Below are 26,592 nucleotides of genomic sequence, written 5' to 3'. Positions count from 1 at the left end.
AGCCAAGAGAGCAAACCTCAGTGAACCACATCCAGAGGTCTCAGATGTTTCCCTTTTTGTGACACTCCAATGGAAATCCTGCAGTAGTTTTGAGTTGTTTCACAGCAATCCTTCTGCATTTTGTGTAGAAAACTGAGCATGAGAGCTTTTGGGGTTTGCTTTGGCGATGGCAATAGTGCTGATGGTGGCAGATTTTTGGCCATGGAATGGGTTAACTTGGCTGCACTTGGAAACCAAGCCGCAGGGCAAAGTCCTCCTGCTCTGTGCCGCCCTCTTCCCCCAGACAGCTGGGTGACTGATCCAGCCTGGAAGATAAAATTCCTCACCCTTTGCATCACAAAAGCTGGGGCTAGATGCCCAGGGCTAAGAAAGTCTCCACACTGTTTTCTTCTCCCAACAGCAGGAGCTGGGGGACTGCTGAGTGGGTTTTAAGGTTCTGGAGTTGAATTGGGGTTTTTCCCCCTCTATTTCCTCCAAACTGGTCCTCAGTAAGTGGGCTACAAAGGCTGGTCTGGTCAATCACCCATCTGTTGAGTGTGGTCCTTGGAAGTCCTATATTGCAACTGAGTGTGAAAATGGCCTTGGGAACATGGAACTGGGACCAGCTGCTGGAGAGGAGCCCCATTGGTGTGCTTCTATCACAGCTGCAGCTGGAAGCCAGGTGTGTATAGGCACTGTGTCCAGCCCCAGCAAAGCCAGCCTCAGAGATGTTGCTCTGGAAAGCTGAGATCCTTCAAATTGCACTAACAAGTAAAAGACAGCACTTGGTGCTGCTAAATGCAGACCCTGCTCCCCCATGCCATGGAAAGAGTTAACAAATGTAATCAACAGCAGGTTGTTAATTTTTTGTGTCCTTAAGCAGCAGGGAATTTCTTCCTCATCTATCCAGGAAGATACAAGGACGGGCAGATACTACACTTGAATGTCTGCATCATTTTAATTACATCAGTTCATTAATATTCATTCGGCACTTTACAAGTGCTGAGCAGTAGTAAATTAGGTGCCTCCCTGGTGCCCCTCAGCTGCACCGGGGCAATGCTGAACGTGGGGGAGAAGGGGCACAAGCAGAGCCCCCCAGCCCCTGCGCAGCCACACAGGGAGCGCCGGGTTCTCCTGGCCGAGGGGATGGAAGAAGCACCCTCAGCATATTGCAGATACGTATGCTACCAAGCTGTGCAGGCTGCCATGGTACTTGCTGTTCAGTGTTTTGGGGGGAGTCGGGGAGGTGCCTCATTTAGAGGCAGTTAGAGCAAACAGCTTGTGCCTGCACACTAGGTATTTACCGTAGCGTTGCATTAATTATGTAGGATTACAGAAGAAGTGTTCTCTCCAGCAGGGTTTAATTCCTTGTGCTAGTCTACATTGAAGACCCATTTAAACACCTACCTTTCTGATGCGAAGTTAATCTATTTATGCCCATCCACTTCACTGCTTTGGGCAGGAAGGGGCTGGGGGAGGAGGGATGTGGGGAATGGTCCAGGCTTTACCTGCTGTTGGAGCCGGTGGTGAACAGGTGCTGAGCAAATTGGTTCATGTCTCCAGCGAGTCTGTTCCAGGCGTTTGCTACAGTCAGCCTTTGGTGGCATCTGCCAAGCACCTTCTCAACATGCATCAGCACAGTGCGCTGCTGCTCAGCCCCGTGCCTCCTGTTACCCGTATCACTGCCCTGTCCTGTGCTGCATGGGGCTGGGAATGCTCTCTGTCTTCTGGTCCTGTCCACGCTTTCAGTAAATCTGTTCCCTTTTGGCATCTTTTCTGTGGCCTAAGAGGCCATGTGAAGCAGGGGGAGCAGCTTTGCTGTGAGCTGTGGGGCTCCTGGGGCATTCGTTGCCCTGGTGGTCCCCGGATCCGTGCGTGCTCCACTGCCAGACATGTCCACGAGGGCGCGGGATGCTCAGGGCTGTAAACGTTTCTGTCTCTCCTTCTCCATATGTGAAATGAGGACAGTAAAAATGTGCATACTTCTGTAAGTGCCAGAGATTTACAGATAAACACCTCTCCTCCGTCTCACCACCCTGCACATCTACCTACACAGCGATGTCTGAGAGCTGCGTCATGCCTATTCCCTCTCCCGCAGTTGTTGATTTTCTTTGGAAGTGAGCTGGTGGCTCAGGCTGGGATTTCAAAGAAGAGACTTTTGTGTAGCTGCAGGAAAGAAGTCAGGGAGCCGGCTCTGAAATCTCTTACATTTGTCTCTACTTCCCCCGTGAGAGTTCATTGCCGAAAACGCCGCGTTATCTCACTGCTGTCCTTCTCGTTACCCACTCACCTGCCACATCCCCCTGGGGGGCAGCTGCCGCTGCAGCCCCTGCCCTGAAGGAGCTGGATGCTGAAGGTCTGCAAGGCCCCTGTTTTTTCCCAGCCCTACCCCTTTCTCTGTTTCGTGGGGTCTGTTTGAAGTGCCCTTCTCCAGCCCCAGCAGGGGTTGGGACCTGTTTTGTGTCTCTCTCAGCCACCTTGCGCAGCCGGTGCAATAGCGTGTGCACCTCTCTGCCCTGTCCTTGCTGAAGGGAAAAGAAAGAGTCAATAGATCCATTCGCCATTCAAACCCTGTGCCTGCGGAGAAAGTTGCTCACATAAAACTGGCTCATCCAGCCTGACAGCCTGCCATGGCATTTGCCTTGGGCAGGGGGTGCTCAGTGCCTGTGGCCACCCAAGGGGCACGTGCTGCAGGATCACTCCTGGGGCTGCACCCTGTGCACGAGGCGCCATGGCACAGGAGATGACTGGGCAGCCTGGCTCCCTGGCAGCCTGGTTTTGAGAACTACCAACCCTCAGCAGTTTTCTCTAAATGGGTGAAGAGCAAATGTGCTGATGAGGCTGTGACCTTCTGGATAAAGCACGGTACACGGGGTCCTGCTCTCTCCGCAGCTTTGTGCTCTGGCTCTCCTGCAAAGAGCTCGGCTTTGTGGCTGGGGTAGCAAAGTGGGTAATGGGATCATATTAGAGATGTAACTGCTCAGAATTGTGGCTTCCTGCAATAAAGCAATTTTCATCGAGCAAAATTAGAAGAGACATTAATGCAACAGTTAACAGCAACTAACTGCTGGGGGGAGATGTGTCGGCTTGCTTGCTCTGTTTATGGGCTTTATACAATTCCATCAATATTGATGTGTGATGCCTTTGATTTTGACACTAATCATTGCTATGAATTAAATTTGCAGCCATATAATTAGGACTGCTATTAATAGGGCCTCAAGCTAAGCACTGCTGCGTTAATTGTCTTTTTCCTGATGGAAACGGCATCCACAGAACTCAGCTAATGTGGTTTGCCTGGTAGATGCTGAGACTGATATGAAAATTATACTTGCTATATTTAGAGGGGCTCATCTGAAAGGCAGATGAATGGGAAGGGTCAAACCCTGAGGTTTCCTGAGAACTACACTGGAGTCACTCGTAAACTTCCTAGGAGTCTGCTGCTTTTCTCTTTGGGCGCAAAAGCTTAGTGGGAGAGAGCAGGACTGCGGGAAGGAAAGAGTAAGCCTCAGTTGTCAGGCCTGAAGGGCTGCTATTGCAAGTATTATTCTTGTTTTAGCTGCCTTGTGCAAATCTTTCCGTTTATTTCTCGTACCCAGTGCTGTTTCAACTCTATCCCTGTGCGTGCCCGGTTTCATCTCAGCAGGCTGAGCACAGTGGCTGGTTGGCAGCATGGCTCACCAGTAAAAATCAATCTTGTATTTCATCCCAAGAGGTGTGTTTCTTATTAGATCTAATAAATCAGTGAAGTGCCCTTCATTCAGCTTGTCAATGGAGGACATTGTTTGTGATCAAGAATAAATAAATGTCTCTTCTATGTCTGACAGTGCACAGTCCAAGTATTATTTTGCCGTCATGCTGTTTATGCCTGCTCTGGACAAATCTCAGTTCCTGCAGTGGCTCGGAGCCTCGCTGTGCCTTGGGAGGTCTGGGACATGCTTCCAGCAGTGCCTGAGTTCCAGCTATACAGGGCAGGCTCAAAGGCTGCTCTCTGTGTCCAGAGATTGCTTCTACAAAGCCAAGTGCTCTGCGTTGGCTGTCTTCAGTGTCCTTGTTGTTACAGACAAGAACTCAGGAACGGGGGTTGGTTGTTCCAGGTGCCAGGAGGTGAAGGGGATGGTGTTTGCATCTCAATTTGTGCCTGATCCTCCTGGACAAATGGGGTCAGTCACTGTCCTACGTTACTGTAGCACACTGTCCCAGTTACTCTCGTCTATGGCTTGAATCAATTCTGGCGTGCAAGGTCACCTGAGAGGAGCTGGTTGGGATCTGTCAGCAGGAAAAGTGTTACAGAAAAATACGTAGTGCTGTGCCCAGTTTTCACGTTTGGAAACGGGATCTTGCCACCTTCTGAATGCCCAATGCACGGTGCGTCGTGCTGTCTGTCCTTGCTTTCAGTGAACCCCCCGTCGTTGCAGGGGACGGTGATAACTGATGGGCTGACACAGGCAGGGGAAAGGCGAACTTCTGAGTGTATTGATATGTCTTGGTATTCGATGGTTTTATTCAGCTTGGATGATTTAATTTGTTCCATTAGTGGGAATAAAATAGATGTTTCACAATGAAATATATGTCCAGACCTGTCCTTATCTGACTTCATTTTACGGATAGTTATCCCATCCTTTTAATTTATCCTTAATTATCTCCTCCACGCACATTCTTGGAGCACTTTAGGAAAAAAGTCAGTTGCATCAGTATGTAGAGAAGCCAAGAGGACATCAGGCTGTTATTAAGCAGATGAAAGTCGTCCGCTTACAGCCTCCTTCCCGAGGAGTTTCCCAGTGCTGGCTGTCGGCTGCAGCTCGGTGATCCGTCCGTCACGAGGACGCGGACCTCTGTGTCCCAGCAGAGGTGGGAGGCAGCAGGTGATTCTTGATGAAGCTTTCTAATTGAAAGATCTGAGAAACAAGGCTCTGTTTCTTGCCCTTGGATGTGAAATAAGGGGCATTTGGCAATATTTGCTTGTTACTTGCTGTGGTGCAGTGGGAGAAGGTACCCCAGCCTCAGACAGGAATTCCCCTTCATGTGAAAGGGGGTCTCAGAGCATGGTCCTGCAAACAGGCACCTGCTCAGTGCCTCCAAAATGCCCAGAATTTTTAGTAGCCAGAAGCTGGAGCCTTACTTTATTAGTGGAAGTTGTGCAAGGAAATATAAGAAGTCCCTTTGGACTGCAGTTTTGATGGAACAGTTCAGGAATGTCCCTGCGGCCCCTTAAAGACATGAAATTGGTCCTCTCTTCTCCCACTACTGCTTCCCTCCTTCTGTTATCTGTTGCCTGGCAGAGTAAAATTTGAAGAAAAAAAAAAAAAAAAAGAGATTTTGAGATGTACTTTATAGCTGCTGGAGAGCTAAGGGGCAGGACATGCTATGTGAAATCAAGCCAGGTGGGCTCGGAGTCTGCTTTCATCCGTTTCCTGGCTCAGGTGATGACGACCCTGGTTCTTACTCAGGTTCAGGCACCTTGAAAAATCAGCTTAAAATCTGGAGTGCAGCAATTATGTTTTATTCATCTCCAAACAAAGTGGAGCTAGTAGAGGCTGAAAGCAGCTCGCCTGTGAAGGCTCACCAGAGCCTCAAAGGCCAGGAGCTGCAAATGCTGTTTTCTCATGAAGAGCTCCTGGTGTAGGTTCTGCATCTCTGGGGTTTGGTCCTGGCCCTTTCTTCAGATGCTCTTATTAATTGTCCTGAGCAGCACAAGTGCAGGACAAGCTCTTGTAGCCATGCCCACGAAGTTGGTTCTTGCACTTGTGCATGGTTTTTTTGTTGTTGTTGTTGTTTTGTTTTAACGTGTTTAGAAGATGTTTAATCCCCACACCTTTCGTAAGAAGGGGTGTTACCTCCTTCATGAGGATGAGGTGAGGCAGAAGTTACTTTTCCTCCAGTTCGTGCTGGAGGCAGAGCTACATTTTTCTGCATTTCAATAATGCATTTCTTGTTGGAGTCATCTTAGTGAAAAACATCAGGAAATACCAAACGACTTTGTGAATTCATGGCACTTTTTCTGACTGTTCGTTGCTTTCCTCTGGGTGTGAATCTGAAGAACTTGCTGTGTTCTGGATGTTTTCTTGGCAGGGCTGGACTTCTGCCTTTCCATTTGTGAGTCAAGAAGCTCGTGCTTTCCTTAGGGTATAAGTTTTTCTGCAGGCTTTTACAATCCTCACTGGGGTCAAAATAACATGAGTTCTGGTCCATTTGTAAGTTCTTAAATCCCCATGTGGCAAGAAATGCTGTGAGAAGACCGTGCTGTGTTGCCTCTATAAAGACCTCCTTGGGGCAACAGGAACGAATGTGGAAAACACAAACACAGCAGGAGAGGGGGAGGCTGCAGGCAGAGCCCCCGTGGCTGCTCTCAGCCCCTGCTCTGCTGCACAAGGGCTGGGCTTTGAGGACAGTGACGGAGCAAAATGCCACATGGAGGTGGCATTGCCATGGCCTGTGACTGGGCCTGCAGGTAGGCTTCCCCTTGTTCCCCTGACACACTCCTCTTCTGATATGTTTTTCAGTTGCACACTGAAGATTACTGCCCATTGTTGTTGCCATTGCTTTCTGCTGCTGGCCAGAGCAACGACAGCGTTAGTGAGGCTGTAAAATATTGCAAGGCTTGCGAAGGCAAATCCATCACTTGAATGCCTGCCCGCTATTTATGGGTGTGCCAGGCAGGTGTGGATTGGATGTGGCCGGTCTCTGCATTAGCATGAGTCCATTACGCCCGGCGTGATGCATAGTCTCCCCACCTCCTCCTCCTTTTATTACTGCCTTTTCATTGCTGCGGGGACGCACGGAAAGGCAGATGCCTACATTTCTCAGGTCTTCAGGGAGCTCTTTGTAGGCAGCCCAGCCCGAGCAATAAAGAGGGAGATGAAACCACCCTGTGCTGCTGGAGGCTCTGAGAGCGCAGCAAAGAGAGGGCACAAAGGGTGACAAAATGCACGTCTAAATGTGAGTGCTGCTTGAGGGCCAGAAGATTGTGTTGTGATGTCTCCTTCTTCATCAGGTGTGTCCCAAAGAAGCCTCCAGTGATGCTAATTATGCAGGAAGGGAGCCACATCTCATGGCTGGGGAAGAGGAACGTGGCACTGTGAGGTGCAAGTGTTTGTGCTGTTCTTCTCACTTCAGCCACTAGTTTCAGTGATCTGATCTGACATTGAATACATAACTCAAGCTTGCAGCTTTCTGCTCTACAATCTGAATTTGCACGTTGCGATTTACAGCCCCGTGCAGCGGCAGTAGCAGCAGTTTGTCACATGCCTGTGTCCAACCTGGGTTTTGGTGGGCCCCAAGGACACCGAAAGGACCTGTGCTCTGGTTGTGCCGTGCTCCCTGCAAGGGCAGCGCTGAGCTGGGGCAGCTGGAACGAGCCCCCTCTGTCCCATCATCAAGGGAGGATGGTGGAGGAATAATTGGCTGAGCAGGGATTTAAGATTCTCTGACACACGCATGCAAACAGGAAGCTGCAGACAGCAGAAGTAGCCTGGGCAGGCCTGGAATAATTAGTAAGTGGCTTCATCAGAATTTGTCCCTGCACGCGCCTTCGCCAGGGCCCCCGCCGCCTTCTGCTGGCTGCTCCTTCCCAGCTGGGTACATGTGTGTGCATCGAATAGATGCATGTAGATGAAAGTGGTGTGCGTTTAAAATGAATGTACATATCATACAGCCTCGTTATTATACAGGGTGGGATTTTTTATTTTTATATATATATTTTTTTGTGGTAAGCTGCTAAATTATTTATTGTGTGCTGGGCTTTAATCTCATAAACCTGCCTGCAGGCCTTACGCAAAGCAGCCTGAGCATCCTATAAAGCAGGGAGTCAGGCAGCACCGAGTGCTGCAATGACTGTAGGAGGTAATTGTTCACCTTACCTCAGCCTCCTCCTCCCCCTCATCAGCTCATTAAAAGCAGTAGGCCTGTTAAGTTGGTCATTGCCACTAAGTTAAGGAGCGATTTGCATTTGCTGCTTGGAGAGGATGTCAATCCCGAGATCCGCAGCAGTGGGAAGAACAAGAGCCAGTCCCTTGAGCTGCTCAAAGTAAAGAAGAAAGGGTGAGGAAGAGACACTCGGGTAAAACAAGGTCTTTCAAATAAACACCGCGGTGCCTCCAGCTGGGAGCGCTTACCTTCCTGAGCGGCTGGGAGTGCTCGCAGCCTGCTCCCTCCCAGCTCTGAGTTAACATTTGGCTGACTAATGTGGTGTTTGCTTTTGCTAGTCATCCTGCAGCCAGTGGCTTATTAGTGGGAAAACAGAGCATCCTTTTGCCTGCTTTCAGCTCTCGAGCCTCTTTGATGCATTCTGCCTGATGCTCTTGAAGCTTCGCACTCTGAGAGACTTTGTGTTGCAAATGCAAGTGGGCACGTAGGGGAGAAGGGGTTATCCTGGTCTTGTAGGCTTAAATTAGTAAATGGCAATCAGAATAAAGAGTTTCCTCCTCCCACTGTGGTAAAAATTGAGTCCCAAATAGGATTTCAAATAAAGTTTGTAATTTATTAAGCGAATAGAGGCAAGCAAACAGCGCTGGGTGCACCAGGAGTCTCTGCTCCACCAAGACGCACACCTCTTACATCAGGTGGCTGTTTTTTATGCTCCTAGACTAATACATATTAATCATGATTCCTAGAAAAGGCAGGGTTATTATAATTTGTTCCCAGAATCCAAACTCTCTCCGGACGCATGCGTACGAGTCTCTGGTGGTGTTTCTGGGGGTCTCTTGTGCTGAAGGCTCGTAGTCTTCCTCCCAGGCTTTGTCCTTCGGTTGTCCTTCAACTCCCCCTTTCTCCTTATTTGGTGGATCTCTTTGCCGGATATCAGAGGCTTGGGCAGCGAAACTGCAAAAGTCAGCAGTTTCCTAAAAACTCCTTGGTCCTCTTATCTCCCAGACTAGAGTCTCAATGTTTGCCCTTCAAACCCTCTATTTACACAAATTGCCGGACCCTTCCTTTGCATGATACCAGAACTATGTACACTAATCACTCTGTTTTTCTGAGATAGAAGGTTATATTTCATCATGCGGCCCTAGCGTTGTTCCATACTGACACGAATCAAATGAACACATTTCACACCGCCTTCTCCTTTCATTTACTAGCAGACCAGTTGCACTTCTTGAGGACATTTGGGCTAAATCATTCTGCAGAGCTTTGAAGCGAAGGGAGCGGGGCTGATCCACAGGTCTCCCAGACTGCTGGGCTGCAAATCCCTCCTGTCCTGGGGGTGCCGTCCTCTTCCAACCTCCTACAGCGCCATCCAAGTTGGTTTTTGAGCCTGGCACATGCCCAGCTGCGCTTTGGTCAGGCTGGGACAGGGGGACAGCAGCAGGTGCTCTTAGCTTACAGTTCCTTCATATTTCATTGTCGTTCTTTTGCTTCTGAACAAGGAGTTTTGCTTCCTGTGCTGCCCAGGAGGTTGGATGTCACAGCGATGAGGAGCGTTCTGACACAAGGATGTTTTCCTCAGGATGCTGGGGAGGTTTTTTCCTCGTGCTTTAAGAACAGGCAAAAGCCTCTGGGATAGTCTGTAAATGCATGGGATGGGATAAGCCAAATGTCTTTTCGCATTTCTCCAGTTTTCTTTTTGTGCTTTCTTTGTGCAGAGCCTTTCATGCTGGGAATTTTGTCTTATTCTTGAGAAATAAATAATTAGAATAATCTGGAAGATATGGGTTGAGGGACAGGTAGAGTTGGAGAGAGTGAGGAGTTTGAAAGACTGGGGCAGGCTGCTCTGCCTGTGGTTTTCCCAGGGGGAAAGGGATAACACTGCTCTCTAACTTCCCAGGGAGTTTGTTTGAAAATTGCTTTGTAATCCTAAGTGGAAAGAAAAGATAAATACTGAGCTTCGCTCAGGATAAATAGTTTTGTGTGCTATTTTGCAGTACAAAATGCATCCCACTGAACGGGGCACAGCTAATATTTGCCCTTGATATTCCAGGGCTACCAGCTCTAATGCCTGGCTCCTTTTCTCACTTTGGGAAGCTGTTCAGGAACAGGACTGGGGAATTGCAGCCTATAAACGCCGAGGACTTAACTTTGGACTTACTTTCAGCAGTTCAAACTGGATTTACCTGTCCCTGCAAGAGGGAGCACTGACCTTTAGAAAAGCTGTGGGGCTTAAATGATTGCAGCACTATCAGAGAGGAAGGCATCCACGTAACTAATAACGGCAAAGAGTTCGATATTGGTAGCTGAGAGGCAGCAATCAAACTCTCTGTGTGCCAATAGATTAACGAGGACTGGGAGTGCTCCTGCGAGAGGGAGCAGAAGCCAAGGGAAGCAGGAGAGGTTTGCAAAGCTGGAAGCGGGTTGTCCTGCCTGCCTCACTCATGAGTGCAGAGTTCGGCATAGGTTTTGCATTTCGGGTTTCACTTTGTGTTTTCTCTTCCTTCCCCGGCTCTGCCCATGAAGAAATGTCTGCTGCCGCTGCGCCTGGTCTCAGATATCTGCTGCGAAAGTTTCCAGGAGGGTCCCTCCTGCTGCCTGCATCTCAGCATCCTTCACAGGCAGTGACTGTATGGGACCTGGGGACTGTTCGGGCCCTGTGGGATGCAAAGTTAGCCAAAATCAAACATAAAGAAGGGGGAACCCTGCTCAGCTGCTGGGGTTTGACTGGTGTGAGGCTGACACCAGTACAGTTCAGAGCCTGGATGGCAGTGCAAAAGGGACATATGCAGAAACTGTGCAGATACGCAGCAAACAGCACAAAATGCCAGTTATGGGGCATGAGACCAGTGGCTCGATATTTGCTTGAGAAAACAAACAAGCTTAATGTTTTTCAAGTGTGCTGCATGGCGGCCGTGATTGCCGAGAAACCTGTGATCAGAGGCACCGAGCAGCCCAGGTTCAGCAGGATCAATGTGCTATTCCTCGAGGAGCATTAAAGAACAGCCAATGCCTTCTGGAAAACGTTGATAAAGCTCTCTTTTTAGAATCATTTCTGCTTCTCTAGCACAAATGTACTATTTCTTGTTTGTGTGTGTTGCTTTCTTCATTCACTCTCTTTTTATTAGGAACATTTACATGAAAACGCCGTCTTTTGCTCTCGCAGCATATTCCCCATTTGCAGCTGCACTTTCTCAGCCCATACAATCTCCACCTTTCCTAGAAATGGGGCTGCCCCTCTCCTGGCGCTGAGTGTGTTGGTGCTTGCTCAGGGTCCTGCATACAGCAGTGGTTTGTCTCAAACTGAGATCGCTGCTGGGGTCCCCATGCTCCAGAAAAGGGCCTCATTGTTCAGGTTCACCTCTTGCTCTTAGGGCGTCTCATGAGACAGTAAGGATGCTCAGGGTGCTGGTTTTGTGCCGTGCGTAGGGGATGTTGGTGCTCCTTCAGCAGGCACAGAGGCCGGTGTAAAATCCCTGGGCAGGGAGCGATCCAACCGGGTGTCCTGAGGTGACTGGCTTGGCTTGGAGCTTTAGGCAGCAGGAGAAGCAGTTCTGGAAAGAGCAAATGGAGATCTCCAGCAGGTAGTATACATGACAAAGTAGATTAAAGGAGAAAAAAAAAAAAAAAAAGCTGGTGTTTAGGGCATATGTGCTCTGCTTGCTCCAAGTGCTGGCTCCACATGCTGGGAACGTAACTCCACGTGTGTTGAGCACAGCTTTAAATTCCTCTTGCTCTTTCTGCTGTAGCTTTGTTTTGGGAGTTTGGCACTTAGGCTGACTTTAACGCTCCTGCATGGGAGGCTGAAGCACTGCAGGTGACGCCTGCAGCCTCCTGGCCAAAATCTTGTGCTGTAGCTGGTGGCAGGGCTTTGCCCAGCATCCCAGCGCCGCTGAGCCCCCTGCCCGTGAGAGGGGTCTGGCCCTGGCTGCCCCTGCGCTGCCAGGGGCTCTGCTGCTGGTTCATGGGAAGCAAATGGTTGGGGAGAGGTGAAATTCCTCCCCTCTGCTTCTCTCACCTCTGACCCCACTGCATTTCTTCCTTCTGACCCCTGAATTTCAGATGTGACCTTTTGTACCCCGGGGGAGGAGGGCAGGCAAAGGGCAGATGATTTCGACTGCATTTGGGGGTGGGGAGGTGAAGCCGAAAGCCAAGTGAAAGCTGGAGCTGAGCTGGGGGTGGGCAAAAACATCACAGGCTGGTGTGGAGCGATGGCCCTGATGGCACCTGGTGGGGCAAACAGCGTGATGCTGTTTGTTTGCAGGTGTTTGGCTTTTAAAGGGCAGGTTGGTGGCAGCTCCTGCCCCGTGTTGTCTCAGGCAGCAGATGGGGTATGGCTCAGCCTCGATGGGCTGCGGGGTTTCTGCATCCCAAGCAGGCAGAGCTCCCGAGAGGCTGGCACAGCCCTGTAGCCTTGCTGGGCCCTGGCACGCATCTCAGAGCCGTCTCCTGTGGCAGTAGAGACCAAAGGCTGCTCACTTAAACTGTGTTGAAAGGCTTAATGCAAGCCAGAGATGGAGAAAGAGGCAGCAAAGATGCTCGCTGTTCCCTGTTTGCCCTGTAGGAAAGCTTTGCAGCTTCTCTTTGCTATTCCCTCTAGTAAACCCCTGAGTTCGTGTTGTGGCTAAGGCAGAGGTGGGTTTGTCAGATTCAGAAAAGAAGCAGTGTTTTGCTGGTGTGCTGGAGGAGCTCTGTGGCTCTTCCTGTACTGCAAAATGTGCTGGGCAGCCACAGCTCCTGGCTGCCTGCAGCCTCCCCAGCGCTCTGCACTGACTTATTCTTACTTTGCACCGTGCTACTGGCAGGGCAGGGCTGGTCCCAGCGTGTGCCCGGGCTCAGGGTGGGCTGGAGAGGGGCGCAGGCTGCAGCAGGGGCTGCCCTGTGTGGTCCCAGACCTCTAGGGGTTTTCCTGCCCCCTCACACATGCCCCTTGCAGAGAGCTGGACCTGACGTTGAGCTGCAAATTCTCACCTGATTCGAAGAACAAAGGCAGGCTGTGCTGTGTTCGCCTGCAGTAAAATGGCAGAGGAGCCAGCCCTGGCTGAAGGAAGGCCACATGCGGGGCCCTGCAGACGGGACTTCACGGCCCTCCTGGGACCCTCAGCCCTGGTCAGGGGCTCGTTCAGTGCAGCCCTTGGCCCCCACCCCTGCCCGTGCTATGGGAAAAGCTGCCGGTTCCAGCCTCTGGCACGCTGCCTGGGTGGGCGAGGGGGTGGAAATAGCCCTGCTGTCTGGTGCGGAGGCAACCCGGAGCCGCAAAGTGACTCGATCTGTCTCTGTCCCTCCCCGGCTTGTCGTTGGCCGTGACCCCCCAGGGACGGTCCCCGTCGATAAGGTGCTGCGTCTTGTCGGAGCCGAGCCCAGGCCTCCGCAATGGATGTGGAGGCTGGGAGCGCTCAATATCCTCCCTGACAGGTAGAGCCTCGTTTAATAGGCTCCTGCCATATTCATTACCCCGGCCAAGCGGCTGGCGGCCAGGAGCGCAGGTGCAGTGCGTGGCCCCGGCGCCCCCCCCGCTGCCCCCGCCTGCACAAAGGCGCTGCGTGAATAAGTATGCAGTAAATGTCTCCCTCTCCCAGATTTATTCCTTCATTAGGTATTTAAATACATTCTGCTGTATAGGATGCTTCTGCGAGGCTGCTGCTTTTTTTTTTTTTTTTTTTTTTTTTTTTTTTCCATCAGTGGAATAAACGTGGTGGCTGCAAAAAGCCTCTCCCCTGGCCCCGCTGCAGCACGGAGCGAGGCCAGGAGGGTCCTGCCCCGAGGGAAGGTGGCTGGGAAGGGGCTATGGGTTCGTGCCTCAGCCTCTATGGGCACAGATCTGTGAGCCCAGGTGTGCAACAATTCGGCCAGCAAGCAGCCGGGAGACATCCCGGGACTGGTGGGAGCCCCAGACCCTGAGGGTTTTGCAGCACTACTGGTGGGACCAGGGCTGGGCTGCCCTGCCTCTTCCTCTCACGCCAGTACCCGAGCTGGTGCATCCACATGCTCGAAGTTTTAGGCACTCAGAGCAAAGTAAACGTGCTAAAACCATGCAGTCATTGAACCAAACAGCTCGGGGAAGAGCGGAGAAACTAAAATTAGCAGAAGCGCCCCAGGCAGAGGGCCACCTGGGGCTTTGTTTAGTTTCGCTCTAAACTTTCATCTCTTTTATTTATAATTTGTGGCTGACTGATTTTTTTCCCCTTTCCTCCTCTGTAAGCGAGGAGCTTTGCTGGGCTGGGATGCGGCTGGGTACCATCCCCTCAGTTCTGGGGCCGCGCTGCCTCCCACTGCCCTTCCTGCCCTGCTTCTGCCTGGTTCCCCCTGAGCAGGGACAGCCTTTGCCCCCTGTCCTTGCCTAAGATGTGTCCCGTGGGTGGATGTGAGCCTTGCCGATGCATGATTTTCTCTCAGCCCTGCCTTAGCTGTGTTTCTCTGCTACTCTGACTGGCTCTGTACCAGGTCCTGTTCCTGCCTGCGCCTTTCCGGGGCTCCAGCCCCCAGCCCTGCAGCACTTCCACTGCTGCCTCTGGGCTCCTGCCCTGGGCTCATAACTTGGTGAAACGTGGCAGCTTGTTTGCTCAAGTCCTGATCCGTGGGCTCACCAGGCTTGTGAGCTAATTAGCTTGCGAATTGCTGGCTCAGTGGTAGAATATTTAATTGGGCCTGTATTTTACAAACCTGGGTTTCATTTGGGATGCTGAGGGACTTGGATTGCAGCAGCTGTTGGGCAGTAGAAGGAGTCTGAACATCAAAAATTAAGGGAAGCAGTGAGTACTGAGGCTCTGACGTGTGAAAGGCTTCAAATACAAATGCACCTCTTTAACTGTGTCCGGAAAACACTGTCAACTTTTATCTGCTGATGGAGGGACATCATGTCACATATGGCTGTTTTTTTTTACATCTGATTTTTCCTGCCAAGTATTGTCTGTGAGACCTGTACCCTTTCCTAGTCTTGCTGTGTTTGATTTGGGTTTTGTGCAGTCTTTCTACCCAGAAGATTTGCTGTGCCCTTGTCCTGGAGGTGGCTTGGTTGTAGGGCAGCAGAAAACTTGAGTCTCTGGCTCGTTTTGTTCCTGGCTCTGCTTGGATCCCAAACCTGTGCCAGCTCTGCTGCTGTTAGAAGCAATGTGCCTGCAGTTGTCCCGAAAATAAACAAAATCTCATTCAGCACTGGTCAGCAAGGCAATTTTTGGGTGATTTCCAGTGGAATGAAAGCTAGAAAGGACTTAAATCAATGACCCACTGGTACGAGGCTTAAGAGTCCCTCACCAGACCAGAGCAAAGCTTCCCCCCCCTGCCTTCATTATATAGTTTATTCTTCTAATGAGTGTTACTTCCACTGAGGTGACCCACCCCGCTTTCCTTTGGTGTGAGGTGCCCTGACCCCTGTCGCACTGAATCACTGTTATTGCTCCACTGCCTTCCCCAGAGCTTTCTCCCGGTCCCGGCTTTCACCGCCTGTGGCTGCGGGGAAATTCAGAAGCAGCAGCAGGATGAAGCCTGGCCTCGGCGTGTCCCAGCTGCTGCAGGAAGCAGCAAAGTGCAGGGCTCGGCCGAAAACCACCTCTGGGTTTGTGGCAGGAGGGGTGCAGCGCTGTAGTTGATGTGGATCACAATTTCCTTTGTCCCCTGGGAATGGCTCGGTAAACGAAATGTTCATCTTAAACAAGGGTGTGTTTTAAAAGCCTAGAAAATCCAGTACCTTCCACTGAACCATTGTTCTTTCCTACCGTGTCTCTGGCTAAATTAAGACTTTCTTAGAAATGCACAGGTTAAAAGTTTAAAAGCTTAAGGTTTCATTCATAATTCACGTATCAATGAGGCTTTGATTCCTCCCGGGGAAAAAGCCGCCTCTATCTGCAGTGCAGGGTTACCCCGTGCCAGAGCTGAGGACCTCTTCGCCTTTCCTTTCTAAGCTCCTTTTTTCAGAGGCACTGCGGTGGAGGCTGGCTCCCAGGGGCTACTGGTGGGGAAAGCAAAACCTCCTCATTTTGGGTCATTGGTTTGAATCTGACCCAGGTCAGCGGTTGCCAAAAGTCATTAATGTCTGATGGCTGCTCAGTGCCCTGTGAAAAATGAGTCGCTGGGTCCTGGTCCCGTTCCCAACTCGGGCAGGCATCCATAGCCCAAAAACCTGCTGTCATCACTGTCCCTGGCCTTGTGAAGGTGAGCGAAGGACCAGCTGGATGCTGTCACCAAACGATGCCTGTTAACCACAGCCCGGGCTTGTGCAGCTTTCCTTACCCGAGGGGTGGTGGCACAGAGGAGCTCCTCACCTGCACACAGGGAAGGCTGGGCTTTACCTGGCCACACACCTTGTGGGGTTCCCAAAACCACGTGAAATGGGACCAAAGCTGCCCTTCCCATCACAGACCTGTGTCCCCCGGGCAGGTGCCGCCTACCCCTGAGCCCCAGCCTGTTGCTTCCCCTCCTTCAGGCGAGGAGGAGGAGGGAGCCGAAACCTTCCTCCCTCCCAGGCTCTCCCTGGCGCCTGCCCTCCCTCCCCTCTCCCAGATGGTCTCTGCGGCTCCTTGTCAGGCATCCAAAATACTTCCAATGGGCCCTTCCCTCTCTTTTCCAGCAGCCTCCCTGCCCAGCTCAGCACCTTTCAGCCTTAATCTCCTCTTTGTGCCCAAGGCACCTCCGCAGCGCCTTTTGGGCAGCCTCTGCTCCTTCCCCTTTGGGGAGCGGATCCCCTCAGCCTCCTGCCTAACACCGACGGTTATGAGAGGGATTAAAAGAGAAGTGGAGGAGCCTGGCAATTTGGCTTGAAACTTGTCCCTTTTGAGAATCTTTGCCTTTATTATCCAGCAGATAAATCTGCTTTCAGCGGTCCCTCTGTGCGGTGAATGGCCGTGGCAGGCAGCAGCCCATGCGCTAATCCCTCCACAGGTGTGCTGCTGGGGGCTGGCGCTCTCTTCCCACAGCTCCCCAGCCATTCTCCTTCCAAATTAAATCCATCTGAGATGTCAAACCCAAGGAGGAGAGTTTTTTTGTTGTTGTTGTTTTGTTTTTTTTCCTTTTTTCTCTCCTTTTTCCCACCACCCTCCCAGACCCTACACAAGCATCCTTTGGCAGCAGCCGGCAGGGACTGGAAGCAGCAGCAGGAGTCTCTTGGTGCTGCCTGAGACCCCTCGTGTTTTGTTGTTTGTTTGTTTGTTTGTTTGTTTGTTTAACTTCTCAGGATCCGTGTTAGAAATCTGTGTTGGAGGATGAAATCAGAGTTGCGCTCACTGAGCTGCCTTTGGCTTAGAAGAGCACCAGGGTGGGGTCGGCAGCACTGTGCATCAGACCTGGGTGAGCTCGCTCTGGGCTGTGAGGAGCCTCCATGCAGGATCGTGTGCAGGGACGAGGTCCCTGCCCTGCTGGGCGAGGGAAGGGCTGGATGCTGGGGACCGCTTGCAGAGCTGTTGGTGGGGTCAGACAGCGGGGTGCGTGGCTGTGAGGACGGAGGTGGGATAACACAGGGACGTTTGGGGTCTGATGTCTGATCTTCCCACCAGAAAATCCCCAGCTGGCTCCCACTCATCTCCTTCCCCCTTCCCAGCAGGGCCACTTTGGCCTCATTTTTCTGCTCCCCGCAGGCAGCACTTCCAGACAGAACACTTCGCTCCCCAGCCTTCTGCTTGCACAAAGGATGGCCGTCCCCTTTCCCAAAGCCCAGCTAATATTCAAAGCTGTACGTAGGCCTGCTGCTTGCATGATGCATTAATAGATATCAGTCCAGTGCGTTAACAATGAAGGTACCAGGGGCAACAAAGGAAAAATCATTGAGTTTTTCCCAAAAGGGGGAGGAAATACCACCCCAGGCAGATGGGAAGAGGCACACATCCTGCAGCATGCCTTGCCGCTGGAGGGCATTGGGCTATTTCGTATCCAGGAGGTAGGGAGAGTCATTGCCAAAGTCCTGGCGTAGAAAACACTGCTGCTGCCCTGTGCTGGTGCCTTTCTCATGTGCTTCCTCCCTTGCAGCCTCCTCCTCGCGCGTGGCGCAGCACGGCGCGGGCTCCCGGCAGCCTCCAGTGGCTGCGGTCCCAGCTGGAGCGGTGCAGATTAGAGCCGAGCCCGTCTGGGCTGGCAGATGCTGTGTTAGCTGATCTCCTGCCTTCAGTGCTCCGCTGTGAACCTCCGCAGCCATTCCTTCAGATTTTTCCAGGGGTCAGGTTGATAATGAAGGGATTAATTTAATTCCCCCCCGCCTTTACCCCAAGCTTCTCGTGCAGCTGGTCCGTGCCTGTTCATCTGTTGGTGTTTTTATTGGCATCGTTCGGTCCTTGGCTGGTGCTGAGCTTGTGACGTGGCTGGGTCCTGCTCCTGCTGCTCTGCCCCGATGGGCAGCATGCTGCGAGGCAGCAGGCTGGGTTCTGCCCAGCATCTCTGTATTTGCAAACCCAAATAATAATTGAAAACGTTCGGACTGTGGTAGAGCAGATCAGATCAAAATCATCCTCCTTGGGCACCGCCTGCCTCCCCCGTGATGCTCAGAGCTGCGGGGGCTGAGGGGTCCAGCCCCAGGGAGCAGATTCCCCCCAACAGCAGAGAGCAATGGGTTTGAGGACATCTCTGGGAGAAAGGCTGACTGGTAACCACAAAGCACGTTGGCATTGCTGGCTGCAGTTTTCATGCCTCTGAGGATCTCTCGTTGGAGGGCGGCTGTGTGTTTTTGTTGGTTTTTAATTCTATCCCAAACTTGTTTCAGATTAAACCAAACACTGCTGTACATCAGGGTGTCAGTCACTCTAGGCCTAATGGCTAAAAATAATCTCACCTGCTCTCCTCTCCCCTGCTTCAGCTGGGTAATAATTGTTTCAAGTCATGTCAGCCTTTGTTTAAAGTTATTTTCATGTTTTCTTGAGGCTCGTGGAGAGAGCAAAGGCTGTGCTGTTCCCTGAAGGGATGGAGGAGAGGCACTAAAACAGCGCTCGCTGGAGGGGCAGGGCGAGAAGGTGAGGGGATGCTCTCAGCCTTGGGGTGCTGAAGCACCCGGACAGAGGGGGACACCTGTGGCTGATACCACCTTGGCTCTGCCTCTTGACTTTTGGGAGCAGAGCTGGGAGATGCTTGGGAGCTTGTGTGCTCAGGGTGGGAAGGGACGGGCAATGCTGAGGGTCCCTCTCCTCTCCTGCTGCAGGCCTCATCTGTCCCACAGGGCACAGCCCTTCCTCATCATCCCCTCGGCTTTGCAAAGCACATCAAGGACAAAGGGCCCCCAAAAGAGCCGTCCCCCCAACCCCCCCAGGGCTGGGACACTACTGCTGCCCCGGATAAAAGCCTTCGAGAAGGGCTCTCAGCCGTGAAAGGTCTGGCTGCTCACTGTGTGTGTGCATTATTCCTTTGTAGGCATCAAGGCCTGTTTCCCATCAGGCCTGGAAAGTAAGCCCTTCTGCTGATTTTGATCCATTTTGATTAGATATTAGTCTGCCCCATGGCTCCCTTCACTTGGTTTCCTACAGGTAGAGCTGGAAGCCGTGGCCCAGAAGGATGCTGGTGCCGTTTGCACGTCACTGCCAGCATCCTCTTCACCTGTGTTTTCCCTGTGGGTGCTGTGGGAGCCCAGAGCCACACCACATTTGTGCCCCTGGTTTCCCCCTGTTGAGGCCGGCAGCGGCGCGGGGTCAGCGCTGAGGGTTTGTGCTCACAGAGACTTCAGCCCTGCTCAGGTCTGAGGTCTGGGGGCAGGTGGAAATGCCTCTTGGGCATGAGATTGGGAACGGATGGGGGCTTTCTGTCGGAGGGCCGTTGTGGTGAAGGAGGAATCTGTGAGTGTGAATGCACACGCTTTAAAGAAACAGCTTTCTAAATATAAGAGCGTGCTGGTCTAATGAGGAGAAATAGCTCGGATCTCTGAAGTCTGCAGTTCCTTTTTTTGGTTGTTGCTCTCTCGAATCAGCCTTCTCTCCATCACCTTCACCTGCATGTGTGGATGCATATGCTCACAGCTCTCCAGGCACACGCATCTCCCATGTGCCCAGGTAGATAAATATTGCATACTTGCTCCTGTACATGACAGTTACCCCAGGCTGTCATGTTCTTACCTGGCTGTGCTGTTCCTACCGGTTTTGTCCATGAAAAAGAGATTGACAGTGCTGGGAATTGGCTGCCAGTCCCAGGAGGAACTGGTCTGCAGGTTTTTCTGGCAGCGGGTACGTCTGGACTCATCAATCCACAAATGTGGTAACATCTTAGCAGGGAATTGTGGTTTGGATTACAGCAAAATCCCAGGATGAGTGAAGCTGTTTAATCTGAGGTGCTCCATCAGCCTGAGTGTGATTTCTAAAAGGGAAAAAAAAAAAAAAAAAAGGATTTTACAGAAGTTTTGTGTGCCCTCTGGGAACTTCCAGTTCAGGCCCTGTTTGTAATGGCCGAGCAAAATCATCTGTGGTTGCTCCCTCTTATTTTCTTTGCCGCCCTGTATTTGACTTTTCCATGGCTTGTTTTTCCTGGCCATGTTGCTCAGTGCTGTAGACTTAGTGCTGCTTGCTACGGACAAAGTTTGAAATCACCCAGTTTCTGAATAAGATGCTCAGGGTTAGGTGCAACTCATGTCTCACCTAGCAGCCCTGAGGGTCTAGGGTGAGAACCCGCAGATTAGGGGCATTTGGGTGCATCTGTGAGTACAGTGAACTTCAACTCCACCTTAAATCAAGGGTTGGGAAGCATTTGAGCTATAATGCTCCTGTGAAATTGCCAACTGGACTGTTAAATAGCTGTGGTTTGTGTTACAAGGAGGAGATATTTTTAATGCATGGTCTTGCTGTGCTGAATTCCAGCTGGTGTTCGGTGGCGTTGAGGAGAAAAGCAGCCTGTGCCTTACCTTTCCATACCTCCACCTCCAAGAATCGTACATTGAGCTGTGGACTCGAGCATATGCAGATAAATGGGATGTGGAAGAGGGAAGGTGGCCTGATGTGCAGTGGGTTGATAGTGGGGGGAGCCAGGGAAGCATCCTCCAGTGAGAAACAGCCCAGGGAGCCTTTTACTCTGCATTGCCATTCCTATTGCATCTCCCTCCGAGATTTGATAGCCAGCCCTTGCAGGAGACAAAGCACCGAACCCGTTTGCTGAGCGGGGTTGTTTTCCTGTGCTAGCACAGATATTACAAGGAAGAGTCATCACAGCACTAGTGAGACTGTTTGAAGGTGAAGCCCCACGGGGCACCCTTTGACGGGTTCCCAGCAGCTTTAAACGTGGGACCGGCTGGAAGCTGGTGGTTTGGATGGTCTAAAGAAATTATTTCCCTTGCCCAGCTGCTTCCGAAGCTTCCTGTGTGTCCCTGATCTAATGTGGAGCCAGAGTAACCACAAACGTGAGCTAACAAGCGGCGAGCAGACAGCCCACCTTTCTGGGCTGTGCTGCCTCTTCTAGTCTGCATTATTCAAAACCATTGGGGGATGTGATTTGCATTCTTTATGGCCAAGCAAAGGCACCGTGGGATCTCTGATCCCCTTTGGGGGGAGATTACATGAGATTGCAGAGAGACTGGCAGGGAAATTGCTTGAAATTGCAGCTATCATAGCATGCATGCATGCATGTGCACGTATATGCGCACGTGTGTTTCCCCGTGCTGGAGGGTAGGAGAGATGGCTGGGAGCAGGGTGAGAGCGAGAGAGAAACGGGGGTGGGTTTCTGCAGGAAAGATGTGCCCAAGAGAAGGGCGTGTGTGATTTAGGGACGCTCGTGAAGCCTTGGTGCTCTGTCGGAGAGGAGTTAATTTGAGCAGGAGGTGGTGAAATGAAATGCCAGGCAGCATCTTTTCTGGGGAAAGCAATTGGAGAGGAAGGTGGAGCGTGGACAGATGGGATTTGGCTGTCCAAATCTTTGAGGAAAGTAAGTCTGGAAGCACGCAGGATTCTGCTGTGAGACACTTTACTTCACATCCTAATTATCACAAGCAAATACAGAAACACTGAGCACAGTGCTGAGCACAGGATACATGTGTTGATATTTAATTATATACCAAAAGCCAGGTCTGTTATAGACGCTCCTGGGAGTGGGAGCACAGGCGATACAAAGTGTGCCAGAGTTAATTTAAAAATACTTTGATTAATTTATTAAGGAGGTGTTGGATCCTTCCCATCAGCAGCGTCAGGCTGGGTGCCAGTCCCTGCACCCACGGGGAGCCTGTACCCCCTGCCCACAGCAGGGTCCTGGGCGTGGATGTGGTGTTTGGAGCTGGGGAGAGCATCGCTGCCTCTCCTCATCCCCCTGCACAGCGGTCACTGGGGGCTGTCCTGGCCACCAGCTCACACTCTGTGGGGTGCTCTGCCACCGGGGCTGATGCCCGAGCTGGTCCATGTGAGACCTGGCATTATGGTATTGGGCTCGTGGCGGAGGTGGGCGATGATGAGTGTGTTCTGGCTCTGCGCTGGGGTGGGCAGCAGCTGGGAAGTGGGCTGCTCTGAAACGCAGGGGCAGAGCCTGAAGGAGTTGCTCCGTGCTGCAGGTACCTCTCAGCACCCCTTCGTGGTGGCACGGGGCAGGCACCGGGTACCCCGCGAGTGTGCCTGATGCGCTTGGCTGTTCCCAGTCTAACATATGCTGAGCCCCTCAAATGGTCTCCCAGCAGCATCAACAGCAGGATAAAGAGACCATAATGCTGCCACTATCTAGGCTGGGAGAAGCAAGAGGAGCTCAGCTGATGAGCTGAAACAGCATCTGGGTAACCAGCCGGGAGCTGCACTGCTCTCTGACTCTGCTATGCCTCCCGTTCAGCTTGCCTTTATTGGCCTTCCCAGCTCTAAAGGTGCCGCTTTCTCCCTGAGCCCCCCAACAGCTCTACAACTTCTTGGAAGAAAGACCAGGGCTTGACCAGTGCTATTTTGGTTTAAAATGCATTCAGATCAAGGGAGTTCAGTTTTACCAGAGCATAAAAAGAACCTGAGCAAGCTCCTTTCGCGCCTCCTCTTGCCTTCTTCTGCTCAACGTTTTTGCTCAGATACCAGCAGGGATCTGTGCATTATTTATACCACAGTAATACATAGCAAATCCCTCCACCACTACTGTGCTATCAGTTCCCTGTACACAGCCCCAAAGAGAATATACTAGGATGGAAAATGAAGACAAATTTTATGTCCATTTTACAACTGGAAAAGGAGGACACAGTGATGTGCCCCAGGGCATGAAAAGAAGCTGGGGCTGGGTTAGAAGGTCGTATCCCTCCCCTTCTCTTCTGACAGGCTACTGTTGCCCAGAATGCTCCTTCCTATCGCTGGCAAGACCTTAACTTGTGGCTGAAACTTCAGGAAGGGCTCAAATGTAGGGAGAACCCATCCCCAAATCCCACAGAGTGCCGAACTGCTGTCAGCAGCAGCATCTTCCAGTCTGGAGTGGAGCCACTGGCGTCGTGGGCAAAGGCTTCGTGTTGCAATCCGCAGCACTCCACAAGCCCCTGCCTTGCCTTGGCTCTGGTTCTGCTGCTGCGCGATGTTTCTGCAGCTTCCCCCCGAACGGTGCCAGCTCCAGCAACCTGCCTGCCTGCCTTCGCCGCAGGCCCCCCGCTGGCTGCATTTCATCTTTCGCACAATCTGGTCACGCTGGGCTCAGCTGGAGGTGAGCGCATCTCTGAAGAGCTGGCAAACCTCCGCTCGTGCCGGGAAGGACTGAGGTATGGGGTTTTGAATGGCTCAGGGATGCTGCAGAGAGCTTCACCCTAAAGCTGCGGGCCAAGCCGTGAGCAAGGGGTAATGTCAGATAGCAGCAGCAGGTTGTTTGGGGCCAGTTTTCAGTGCGAAAGTAACCCAAAACCCAGGGCAATTGCTCTTGGAAATAACGTCAGTGCCTGTACCAAACATGACTTGGCTCAAATGTGCTGCTGGAAGTGGTGAGAGCTGCTGCTGGGTGCGGGTGAAGCTGGGCTGAGGCAGAGGGGACATCCTGGGGAGCTTCATTTTACCTGCCCCTGGTGCCCCCGCTCTCCGTGCGGGCAGTGCGGCCGCTCCCTGCGAGGGATGTGCGGGACAGGCACTGGGCACCTCCTGCTCCTTGTCCCTGCTTCTTCCCCACATCCCCCTGCATCACGGGCACGTTTCCTCCCTGCCAAAGAGGTAATTGAAAAAATCCCAGGGACGTAAATAATTAAGGCTTGTTGTGGTGTATGGTGAGCGTTCTCCCAGGCCTCTTGTCAGAGCAGGTTAGTGCCCCCTGACTGATAGGCAGTCGCATTGATCGATGTCCCTAACTCAGGGACATTTACGTTAAAGTGACAAAGCTGCTGTCATCTGGGTTGGGTTTACCTCTCCTTTTCCCACCCAGCCATGGTATGTCCCCCGTCCCAGCAGGCTGATTTTCAGTGGTGCTTAAAGACTCAAAGATTTTTGAGGATGACATTGTTTGGGATGGCAAAAGCAAAACGAAGGCTGTATTATCTGGCTTGCTGTTAAGCAGGCTGTGGAGGCGAAGAAAATAGAATGGGATTTTCATTCTATGATTCTAAGTGAAGAAACCATCTTCTGGGTGAACTCCACCAAGCCTGCGCTGGATCTAGGCTGTCCACAGCTGCTGCTGGAGGCTCTGCTCTGCCTGACCTCAGCATTGCCTCCATCACTGCTCCTTGGGCACAGGCCCCGAGCTGGAACCAGGCGATGAGCAAAACATCTGCCATCGATGAACAAAGTGTCTGCGTCTGCGCCACGCGCACAGGGCGTGGTGTGGGGCTGCAGCCCAGATCAATCAGAAAGGCTTTGCCCCTTCCGTGTGTAAAACATCCAGAGCAAATGCAGAGTGACAGGAAAAGGGTCACTGGTCTGGGTCACCACGGAGGTGGTGGAGGAGATAATCAAACCCTCTTCCTTCCAGTTCAGTGCCTGCCAAAAACGCCACAGTGCCTTACAAAAGTGGCCGCTGAGCGAAGCCTGCCGAGGTGGAAGAGATGTGCTGGCCTCGTGGAGGAGGCTGGCCTTCGTTATCTGGACTTCGTTATCTGAGGCTGTCCTTCATGAGGCTGGCAACGGAGGGGATGGAGCTGCCCAACTCCAGCATCCCCGGGTGCCCCTGCAAAGCCCAGCTCTGCCCTGCTCGCTGTGCTCTGCAGGTAGGAGCGTGCCCCGTGTGCGCTGCCTCGCATCGCCTGCAAGGTGGCCGCGCGTTACTGGCAAAGTTTTTTGCTGGACGCTTTCGCAAAGTGTTTTGCAGTCCCTCGGGGACCTAGGGGCATGTTGAAGCATAGCAGCCAGCTTGTACTAGCATTCTTATTAATAACAGCAACTAGCATATATGCGCCATGTAGGCATTAGCAAAAACAGATGATGTCATTAGTTAAGTCAGAGCCGCACTGAACTAGACACCACTAACGCTATTAGGAGGGTTTTTCTGGCTGCCAGTCTCACAAGGAACATATTGATAGTGTGCTGCTGTTTGGTTCAACTCTTCCTTCCCAAACAGGGCTTTGCTTGTGATACCATCTTTGAAAAGGCTCCCTGCAGGGGATAGTTTGACAGAAAGTGTGATAAAATGTAATACGGTGGATATCGTCCCATTTGCGATTTATGAGGAATTTTGTAACCTAGGGGGATTAATTCTATATCATGTTACAGCACATAGTATAGATTCTCTCCTCTTGCTTGCTGTTTCGCTGCATACATAATGAGCGAACCTTCTTATGATTTTTCTATTATCTGAAAAATGTTGTGCTAGGGCTTTAGCTAATCAGGTTCCTGTCCACAATACCTTTTTGTTCTCCCCTTGGATGATCTCAGGGAACCGCAGTTATCCCAACTTCCTCAGAAGGGCAAAATAAAACCCTTTCTGTGAAAGCTGCGATCGCTTGGGCAGCTTGGTGGCTCTTTGCAAGTGGGAAGCCACAAAAACCTCGCGGTTTCCCCCGTGGCGCGTTCCCACGAGTGGGTCTCCGCTTGGAGCTCTCCCCATGAGCTACCCACCAGAAGTGACTCAGCTGGAGCAATGAGCTGTGCTCCTAGCCCAAGGGCTTGCCAAGGACGCTGGAAATGTGATTTCCAGCTCCCAGCCCCGGTGAGGACTTCCTGCAGGAGCCCATCCTTCTGGGAATTCAGCTGGAGCAGTCATGAGTTAGAATGTGTGCTCGAGCCTCTGTGGGGCTGTGACTTTCATTTTCTTTCCTCTGGTCCCAGATCTGAAAATTAGGGTGGTGGCCTGGGGGATGCTGGGGCACCCTGCTCACTTGGTGAATTTTCTATCGCAAAGCACTTTGCCTGGGCACACCAACTAATCCCATTGCTAAATATGCTCTTTAATGGCAAGCAAACACAAAGATGGGGAAGTTTTGCTCGGACAAACCCCACCTGCTTGGCCAGGGCTGGTTTCATGGGACAGGAGAAGCCAGAGGGAGCTGGCAGCGAGCGTCCCCTGCTCAAGTGCAGTTGTTTTTTCCAGACACGAGAGCTGTTCTCCTTGAAATCAGTTTCCAAAGCTCCCAGCGAAGCTCAGCACCACTTCTCTGCTCCTTCATGTCCTCTGTTGTCATTTGCAGCAGGATGAAGTGGATGTGAGTGCTGCGCGTGAATGCAAGATGCTGATCGAGGAGCTTTGAGATGTGTGGTGTTCAGAGGCACCTAGGCAAGTTAGCAGCGAAAATCAATGGGACTTGTGTGTTTTTGAAAATCTATCCTTGCTCACTGAGCACACGTGCAAATGATCAACAACTTGAGACAGGAGATTTGTTCCTTGCTACCTCTTTCTGTCAGCTTTTATTTGCCTTCTCTTGCCCTTCTGCACAACCTATAAGCCCTCCTCTTTTGCATGATTGTCTCAATTTGCATTTCCAGCAGATCCACTGACATTTGGCTGGACTCT

The 26,592-nt window shown here is 51.7% G+C and overlaps 1 protein-coding gene across 9 annotated transcripts in view; it reads left to right on the top strand.

Annotated features, from left to right (window-relative positions):
- PLXNA2 (plexin A2) overlaps positions 1 to 26,592 on the top strand; it is a 153,503-nt gene that overhangs the window by 22,491 nt on the left and 104,420 nt on the right. The gene's annotated exons all lie outside the window — the stretch shown is intronic.

This window comes from Oxyura jamaicensis, chromosome 26 (assembly GCF_011077185.1).
Source record: "Oxyura jamaicensis isolate SHBP4307 breed ruddy duck chromosome 26, BPBGC_Ojam_1.0, whole genome shotgun sequence".
Taxonomy (NCBI): Eukaryota; Metazoa; Chordata; class Aves; order Anseriformes; family Anatidae; genus Oxyura; species Oxyura jamaicensis.
The sequence above is the reverse complement of the archived record's forward strand: the minus strand, read 5'-3'. Positions and strand labels throughout refer to the sequence as shown.